Genomic DNA, 9,945 nt, shown 5'->3' on the forward strand with positions numbered 1-9,945 from the left:
CTCTTTGGCATTTAATAATTGGAATTCATATTACTTCGATTTTCGCAATGTATTTGCAATCGGGAAAATTTAAGATAATTTAAATCTCCGTATTTTGTTAAGATTATAATTCTTGGAATCGACTCAAAAACCCAATTTTACTCTAAAATCCAATTTTCCTTAATCGAGATTTCTTTTTATGAATGTGATGATTGTGGGAATGAATTTCTCTTAAATTTATAAAATATTCCTTGCTCAATCAAGATTACAGTTTATAAATTTCATGATTTTGGGATAGGATTTTTGTCAATTTCCTATGTTTATAAATTTAACTTAAATTTCCAAAAAAACCCAACATATTTTTCCGTAAACATAAGAGAAAGATATATATTTTCAAAGAAAAAACTGTAGCCTTTTAAGCTACACTATTGCTAACAAAACAAACTAAATAATTTTATTGTCCATCTCATTTTCAAATCGAGTGGTTCGGTGGAGTATGAGAGACAACCCTCATTGAATTTACTAACGTATAAAATTCACTAAGGTGTAACATATACATGCAAGAAAAGATAGATTAGTATAGGCATTTCATATTTTTTTTTTCTGTATTTTCACTGCAATCAAATCTCTCTTTAATGGAGGTTGCTCGAAAAGAATTTAGTATAGGCATGTAAACTAATAACTTGTGAAACTTATTCTACACCTTCTATTTTCAATTTGCATTTTAATGTCAATTTATTTTATCATGAACATATAAAAGAGAACAAAAATTATGCCTAATTATTGTTTTGGAAATATTTAGGAATGGAGCATGTTCTAACCAAACAAGAACGGCTTCTAGAAGTTCCTCCCAAGTTAAGATCTTCTTTCTCTCACGTATCAACCTCCCTTTGATTCTTAGGTGGTTTATTTTTATAGATTTTTTTCAAGAAGATTTTAGCACGTCTTTCTTTAAGGTTTGTAAGCTTCTTTTTTTCAAAAAAGATACTTTTCTTTTTCTTTAAACCATGCTTTTATCTCCCGCAATGCTTTATTCCACCTCACTTAGTGTTTATCTCTAACTAAATGCTTAACATAATCTTTCTCTCCCATTATATTAATTTAATTTCTTTTATTTTTCTCCTAGAGATTTTTAGTAGATTTTTAGAGAAGGTTCATTATGTGGACTTGACCACCACAACTTTTTCTAAATTGGCAAAAAGTCTTCTACACTTTAGTGCTCTTTCATGAATATTTCTCAAAAATTTATTTATTAACACAATAATAATAAAATTTATTTATTAACATAATAATAATAATATACATGATGACTTCCAATAATAAAAATATACATGATCACTTCCCTCACCATTAGATCCAATAATATTTCAATATTTAACCATAATAACTATGTAAAATCAGAGTCTTAAATGGATTCTCATATTCTCTCAGCCTCAGTCTTAGATTCCAAGATTCTATAGATTGGATTTGATACGAGTTGAAATAAACAGAGCACTAAATATTACGCTAAACCGCAACTACAGCTGCTAAATTACACACACAAATACGAAAGCCGAGAGTGGGATTTAAAAAAAAAAAATCAGTCAATTACATCAATTTAAATATCGATGCTAGCACGCGGTGCTTGCCGTTCACGTTTGAATATGGTAACGAAGTGTTTCCTTTTCAAAGCTACTCAAGCGAAGTCGGCGTGCGGTGAGGCGGTGGAAGATACTGTAGTCAGTGGAATATACTGCAATACTAAAATAACTATCTCCGACTTATCGAATTATCAGGGTTAGCGTTGCTTCCGTTTGGATCAATTCTAAGGATTCCATCACATTACGAAGTGGTTAAATTAATTGCATGTGGTGGAAGTGTGAAAGTGCGAGAGAGAAAATGAAGAAGTGGGGAGGTGCCTCTGCACACTTCTCTGCGCTCCCCCCTCGAATACTCATGGTATAGTACATCAACAATGACCCATTGAACGTGGTTGGGAGACCCCTCTAATTTCAACTTAATTTTTTTAACTCGAAACCTTCCAAATAATCTCATGGTCCTTTTTTAACCACCGGGCTGCTTTGCATAGTAAATTCATAAATATTTAAATTGTATCGCTCAAAAATGTTTATATATGCAATACAAATGTTTTTTTAGACAATTTGAACAATTGTTTACGGGACTAAAACATCACATGCAATCTACGATGTCTAAAAAGAATTTAAACACTATTATATGCAATTCCCTACATTTGTGTATTCTGGTTTTAAAAAATGGTCTTGTTGAGCGTTGTGAAAGTGATGAACTTGTATTCCAGTTTCTTCCCATAGAGCATTACCGGGTAGAAATAAGCGTTCCTTGTACCTTGGCCCGCCCTTTTCCTTTAGGAAGCACAATCTGTGATTTTCATGTGTCCTTGAGAATGCGTATCAAGGGAGTATGCCAATGTTGATCCCTATCAAGAAGAACATGTCACATTACTTGAAATTTTGTGCACAGAGCTCCATATGGCCCATCGATCCGATGTTTGGGAAACCTGCACATGGTTCATATTTTTTAATACTTTGAATTTTGGATTTCTTATTCTTTTTATTTGGTCAAGTAATATTCAACATACTTGGATTTTATTTCATCGTCTCCATAGAGTCCATACTCCGCTCTGAGAAGTCCACTTTTGCACATGGTTCATTTTTTTTAATACTTTGAATTTTGGATTTCTGATTCCTTTTATTTGGTCAAGTAATATTCAACATACTTGGATTTTCTTTCAGTGTCTCCATAGAGTCCATGCTCCACTCTGAGAAATCCATTTTTTCCGGTTCTGGGGGGCTCCATTGTCTATAAATATTTGTGATTAGAACTTATAGCCGACAAGAAAATTCATACTATTGAAGCTAAAAATACTAAATTAGTGATTACCAACAAGAAAACTCTTTTCATCTTCTTTGTGCAGTCTCCAAATATTATGATATACATTTTAACTCTTTTCATCTTCTTTGTGCAGTCTCTAAATATTATGATATACATTTTAATGTGTTCATCATCTGGAGCAGAGGTGATCAAGAATGGATGCCTGCATGTAGAAAGTTCAGAAAAAATGTAAGAATCATTGAAGAAACACTAAAATATTTTACAAATTGATAAATTCTAATGTATATTCAAAACTGACCATTTCAAAGGAATGATCTCGGAGCACTAGAGAAATAAATACATTTCACTCTTGTACTCGAAGCCTGTAGGTTTTCACATATGCAAAGCTAGAATGTTTCGATTATAAACTTCTACCTGCAAAATAAATGATGAAGATATTTTGATTGCATTTGGAAAGGATTTCAAGATACAATAACACAAGAAAATTGCAAATTTGAAGTAGAAACCGCATGACCTTGAAAATTTATTGATAGTATAAATTCTTTTTTTGAATACTCTGAGTGTGCACTCACCGCAATAGAGAAGCACCAGAACAACAATGTACATAGAATTCTACACGTCCAAATCATGTCATAAAGTAATCCCTGAACTCTCTCAATAATCAAGTTTATTTGTTTTATTTGACAGCTTCCTAATAATCTCATTGTCTTTTTAAACCCCTGGTCAACTTCACATGGTCAATTAATAAATATTTAACTTGTATTGATAAAAAATGTTTATATATGCAATATAACCATGTTTCGGATATGGTGGGATTTACTCAATGGACTTTTGATATATTAGATGTGTTTATGGTATACTAAACAATACCCTTAATTTGATTACATATAGGAAAATAACTCTCAAAATCACATTATTTAACCCCCTACTAATATGAATCCAATACACCTTCCCAATTTAAAAAACTTATACTTTCATTAAATATTGTAGTTACCCATTTTTTTATTAACATCATTTATACCACTTTATATTTTTTCATTAACTTTGAGCTCGATTTTTTATAACTACAAATATAAAAACTCTTTACCACTATATATCCCCCAATATGTTATATCACTTTTTCCTCAATAAATATCACCCAATATGAATACATATGGTATTATATTGGGGTATCATATTAAGCCCAAGTAAAACCCCTATGTCTAACAATGATTTACAAAGATTTAAATTTATAACCCAAAAGTAAAGTTACAATATATACAAAAGCCTGAAATTCACAAGGCCTACGGAAACATCAAGGGCGTACTACCATAGATGTGACCCTCAAAACAAAGTAAAGGACAATCTAACCTATCAAATGGTCCCCTCGGTTAAAAGCTGACCTAAAGTCGAACGCCGTGATCCCTTCCATCATTAACTCGCAAAGATTGAAAATATTAGCGGCCCCACAAAATTGCCCGACCCAATCTGACCGTCAAATGCCACTGCCCAAAAGGACGGCTCGGAGAAAAATCGGAAAGCCAAGAAGCATGATCTTTAAGGCGCGATGAAGGGTGGTATAACGAACCCCACCCATGCCACGTGTTGAGAGCCTAGTGGAATCGCTCTCAACAATCCAATACCACTTACCATTCGCATACCTCGCGATCGTTAGGAAACCACTCAAAGCCTGGTCTTCCAAATTGTAAGAGGAATGTAGTAGAATTTCCCTCGTGGGAGCGATTCAGTTGTTCATCCCTTTAAATTGACCCTGGAACTCACAGCCGAAGCATTCAGTAACTGTAAAGAAAACCCTTTGTCGCAATTCGAGATAACGAGGAGACAAGTTCCCTTACACCAAAGGAAGCTGTCACCATTTAGAGTTTTCCCTTTTTCAAGGTGCCGACCAGAATACTGTGTATGAACTTGCATAAAAAGCTTTATTCTGTGACTGACCCTCGTGCCCAATATTTGAAAATTTCCTTGTCCTCTACTGCTTGTTCATTGCAGAGAGCTTTTAACTTGCTTGGAGGCATCTCCTGCCATTTCATCTCAATCCTGGATTCTGAATTAATAACTCCTTGGTTGGCTAGTAAATCTGCAAGTTTGTTGGCTTTCCTCTGAACATGATTGAAGCTAACAGTTCGAAGACTTAGGAGATGTTTTTGGATTCTCTGGTACGCTTGTATTAGTCTCCAATGCTTTGAGACCCTTTCTGCTGTTGTTCCATAGCTGATTTTCTTAACTGCATTTATAGAAATCTCTGAGTCTACTTCAATAATGACATTTGAGTTGTGATTTAGTTTAGGAAGCTCTAAACATTGTTCCAAAGCATTAATTCAACCATGTTGTTGTTGGCTCTGCCTAAATGAAAGTGGAAAGTAAAGATTATTTTTCCCTCATCATCTCTTAACACACCTCCATAACCTATTGTCCCTGGGTTGCTTTTTGAAGCCCCATCAATATTGCATTTCAGATAACCTTTCGGTGGAGGATGCCAAAACAGCTTTTCCATTTCCAACACTATTTCTTTTCTGCTAAGACCATGGTGAATGGTCTCTTACATTCCCAGATGCTTGAGAGTTCTCAATTCAAGCATTGTGGGAGGATTCTTGGGATAAGTGTGCACCATGGTGGAAACGGTCTCCTTAATCTGGTTTAAGATCAGATCCATCAGGCGAAGAGGAATAGTTTTTTCATCCTTGAAAATTATTTTATTCCTTTCCTTCCAAACATTCCAGATAATGAAGCTTGGCGTAAAGGTCCAGGCCAAATTAAGGATATCATACTCTGAAAAGTTTTTTCTCCACTTGTTCAGGGTGTTAATGATACTACCTTTGTCTCTATCTGTCTGTTGAAAAATGGTGTTAAAAGAATCCCACAACCAGGTGGTGTAGGTGCAGTTGTTGAGAATATGCTCCATTGTCTCCTCTTGAGCTTCACATAACTGACATCTACAAGGCCCCATAACCCCCCTCTTCTAAATGTTTTCCCAAGTTAATATTTTCTTGTGATGAACTAACCACATAAAAAGCTTGATCTTCATCCACCCTTGGTGGCTCCAAAGTTTTTGCCAGGACTTTGCCAAAACGCAGGGATCTAGGTTTAGGATTATTCTTTTTTCTTCCTTGATATTAAAGACACCTTCTTTATTTTGGTCCCATCTTAACTGATCCTGCCCCTCTGTGACCAAGATCTTCCTTTGTTTTAAAATTCTCATGAGTTCTTCTGTTTTTGCTTTTATGGGGTTGTCCCCTCTGCAGTTGATTTTCCTCCATTTTCTCCACTTTTCAGTGTCATGAGGAAGATTCCAGAAATCTCTAACTTTTATTAATCCTTGGGAATCAGTTTCTTGCTTGAGGCTCATAAATTCCTCTCTTAACAACATTGGTTCTTGTTGCCATTTATCTTCCCAAAAGAGAGCTTGGTCTCCTGCTCTGATTTCCCAGAAGCTATTGTTTTGTACTAGGCTTCTGTTTTCCCATGCTTTATTCTAGATGCGAGAGCCTTTTATGTTTCCTGACATTCTTATAAGATCCCTTGTTTTCTAGGAGCTTGCATATTTTTCTTTCCAGGTTTTAGCCCATTGAGCCCCTGGTTCTTTAACCCATCTCCACCAAATCTTGGCTCCTAATACATTACTCAGAATGTCCTCATCATCTAAGCCTAGGCCTCCATGACTTTTGGGTTTACAGATTTTATCCCAAGAAACTAGGGCCCATTTCTTCCTGGTTCCTCCTTGCCCCAAAGAAAGTCTCTCTGAATATTCATGAATTATTGTAAGACCCCTTTGGGAGCTGGAAGGGCTGATAAAAAGAAAATAGGGATAGATTGTAGAATGGCCTTTGTCAGAATCAACCTACCAGCAAGGTCCAACGATCTGAAAGTCCATTTTTTGACCTTGTCTTGCATCTTGATGAACACCGGTTCCCAGATACTTTTGTGCAATGGTTTAGTTGTAAGAGGTATTCCCAAATACTTTGAAGGGAGGAGGTCCCTTTAGAAGCCCAGAATTCTAGAGATGTTCCTCTGAATAGCAATGTTAGTGTTTAAGAAAAAAAAATGATTTTGAGAGATGGACTTCCATACCTAAAGCCAAGGCAAAGTCATTTAGGATTTGTTTGTATGCTGAAGCTTCTTTGACTGTGGAGATACCCTGCAGCATGGTGTCATCCAAAAATTGTTGATGAGTCAATGCTTGACCATTCTCGGTTAATTGGAGGCCCTTGATATTTCCTGAGACTTTAGCTTTTTCAATGGATTGGCACAATCCTTCCATCATGAGGATAAAGAGAAAGGGAGAGAGGGGGTCTCCCTGCCTGAGGCTTCTGGAAGGAGTAAAGATCTCTGAGAGCGAGCCATTCACCAAAATTGACAAGCTGGGAGAAGTAACCATAGCCATAACCCATCTGACCCAGTCATGATCAAACCCAAAGCCAGTAAGGACCTTCTTGATATAAATCCAGTTCACCTTGTCATACGCTTTTGAAATGTCTAATTGCATGATCATACCAACCTGCCTTTTGCTAGTGAGTGAATGGACTACCTCATGGGCCTGAATAATGTTGTCCAGGATTTTCCTTCCTTCAACATAACCAGACTGTTCCCCTGAAATCAAAGAAGGAAGAAGAGGATTGAGTCTACTAGCCAAAATCTTGGAAATAAGTTTGTAAACCACATTTCATAAAGAAATGGATCTGAACTTATCAAGAGTCAGAGCTGAGTCCTGTTTGGGGATCAGGGAGATGAAGGAGGTGTTGAGGGCCTTTAGAATGGATCTGATTCTTCTGGAGTCCTCTACTACATCTAAAATATCCTGTTTGACAACATTCTAACAGGCTTTGAAAAAATCTACATTAAAACCATCAGGACCTAGAGCTTTGCCATTATGCATATCTTTGATAACTGCATTGAATTCTTCTTTGGTTACTGGTTTATTCAGGTTAAAATTATCTTCTCTGGACACCATTCTGGGGATATTTTTTATAATTTCCTTGATGTGTTGGTCTCTGTCTAGATTATTTTCCTTTGTGATGCCTCTGAAATGCTAAACCATCACAGCTTCTATGTTCTTTTGAGAGGTCTGAAGCTCCCCCTCTTCATTCAATATCGAAGAGATTCTATTGTGTGTTCTATTGGCTATGGTGGATTTGTGGAAAAATTTTGTATTTCGTTCACCTTCTTTGAGCCATTGAACTCTAGACTTTTGTTTCCAAAAGATTTCCTCTTGTTTTCATAAATTTTCCCATTCTTGGTTGTGTTTTTCAGCTTGCTCACTTTTGATTTTATCAAAACCATCTATGATCATTGCTTGGTTTAGTTCCTATATTTTGATTTCCAGTAATTTTTTGTTTACGAAAATGTTACCAAAATCCTTCTTGTTCCATTCTTTGAGTTTGAGTTTTATGTTCTTTAGTCTTTTATGAAGGAGGAACATTTTGGTGCCCTGAAACTTGAGACCTTCGGACCACCATTTTTCAATGTTGTTGATGAAATCTGTGTGGGAGAGCCAGATGTTCTCAAATCTAAAGGGTCTATTCCTGGGAGAATCAATCCCCTTGATTTCTAATTGAATCAGCTAGTGATCAGAGCCTCCAAAGGGGAGAACACTTGCAAATATTTCTTTATTTGTGAGCATCAGTTTCTCGGAGATCAAAAATCTGTCTAACTTGGAGGCAACCTGGGCATTACCTCCTCTTTTGTTATTCCAAGTAAAAAGGTCGTTGTGCATTTCAGAGTTAACCATTTTCATGTCTTCTATGAAAGAATGGAATGCTACTGAATCTTTACTTAGGATTCTAGTACCTCCCTTTTTTTCCTGAAAGAGATTTAATCATGTTAAAGTCTCCTCCAATGACCCAAGGGATTTCTTCATGTCTACTTCTGAGATCTAACAGGGAGTCAAGAAATCTAAGTTTCTCATCTATTCTTTGAGGACCATAAACATTCGTAACCAGGAAGGTATCAGCCACCCCCACTGGTTGAATAATAGATGATAGATAATTTCTTGATGCCTCCGCATCTATTACGCTGACTTTTTGGGGGTTTCCAAAGAGTGAGAATGCGTCCAGTTGTGTTCTCTGCTTTGACTTATAGAAACTCAAATTTACTAAACCATTTTCTATGGATTTGTTTTATTTTCTGAATTGAGCATTTTGTTTCTTGAATGAAGATTATGTCCGGCATTGCTAGTTTCATTTTTTTACTTAGCACTCTTTGTTTTCTTTTACTACCTAGACCGCTGATATTACAAGATATGAACTTCATAATTAAAGCTTTGTAAAGGAGTAATTGGTTAGATCTTTAATCTTACCCGAATCTATCATTAGCCTTCCACACTCCATCAAGAGCTCATTTTGCTTTTTTCTGCCTCTTTTATTTCTTGGATTTCTGGTAGCTAATCCTGGAGTTAATTTCATTGTTTTCACCCCTCTATGCTCCTATTTGTGGATGTTTTTACCTTTTTCCACCCCTCATTCCTAAGTTTTCCATAAAAACAACTAATGTATTCTGTTGCATTCTTCTTGAGGCAGAGAATCTATTCCTCCTTTGGTTCCCTACATCAAGAATCCTTCCATACCCAAGTTTTCCTTGTCTAGAATTTCTTGTAGTTCATGATCTTCCAGATCTGTTTCACTTTGGGTTATTTCCTGGTCCATCTCGATTTCTATTTCACTTCTCATGGCTTCTTTTTGAGAATCAATATCTCGAGATTGATTTTTGTCCTCTTTTTTTTCTTTTTCTTTAGCACCTTCCTCCTGATTTTGGTTCTCTCTTGTGATTTCTTCAGTCTCTTCTAGCACTTCAAACTTATTCTGACTACCCTTTTTCCCCTCGATATGTTGTTGCTTTGACCCCTTTTTTCCTCCCCTTCCTCTACTAGCCACTTTCAGAAAGCTTTCAGTCTCCTTCATTGTATTAATTTTTTCATTGTTATATTCTTTACTGAGAGGGCAGTCTCTTAACAGATGCCCATGTTCATGGCATCTTTGGCATCTGAAAGGGATATGCTCGTAGTCTACTTTCTGCACCCACTACTCATCCAAAACTTCCAGGATTACTTCATCCGGAGGCACTCCTGATAGATCCATTTCCACACATATCTTTGCAAAGGAGGTATATTTTCCCCTTCTTGTG

General features: G+C 36.1%; 1 pseudogene; it reads right to left on the minus strand.

Moving 5' to 3' along the window:
* LOC149162165 (UDP-glucuronate 4-epimerase 2 pseudogene) overlaps positions 1 to 9,722 on the minus strand; it is a 30,079-nt pseudogene extending 20,357 nt beyond the window's left edge.
* Between the last annotated feature and the right edge of the window lie 223 nt (positions 9,723 to 9,945).

Source organism: Pinus tabuliformis, chromosome 5_2, assembly GCF_031772625.1.
Source record: "Pinus tabuliformis cultivar Carrire ecotype Pingquan chromosome 5_2, CPIR1, whole genome shotgun sequence".
NCBI classification, from domain to species: Eukaryota; Viridiplantae; Streptophyta; class Pinopsida; order Pinales; family Pinaceae; genus Pinus; species Pinus tabuliformis.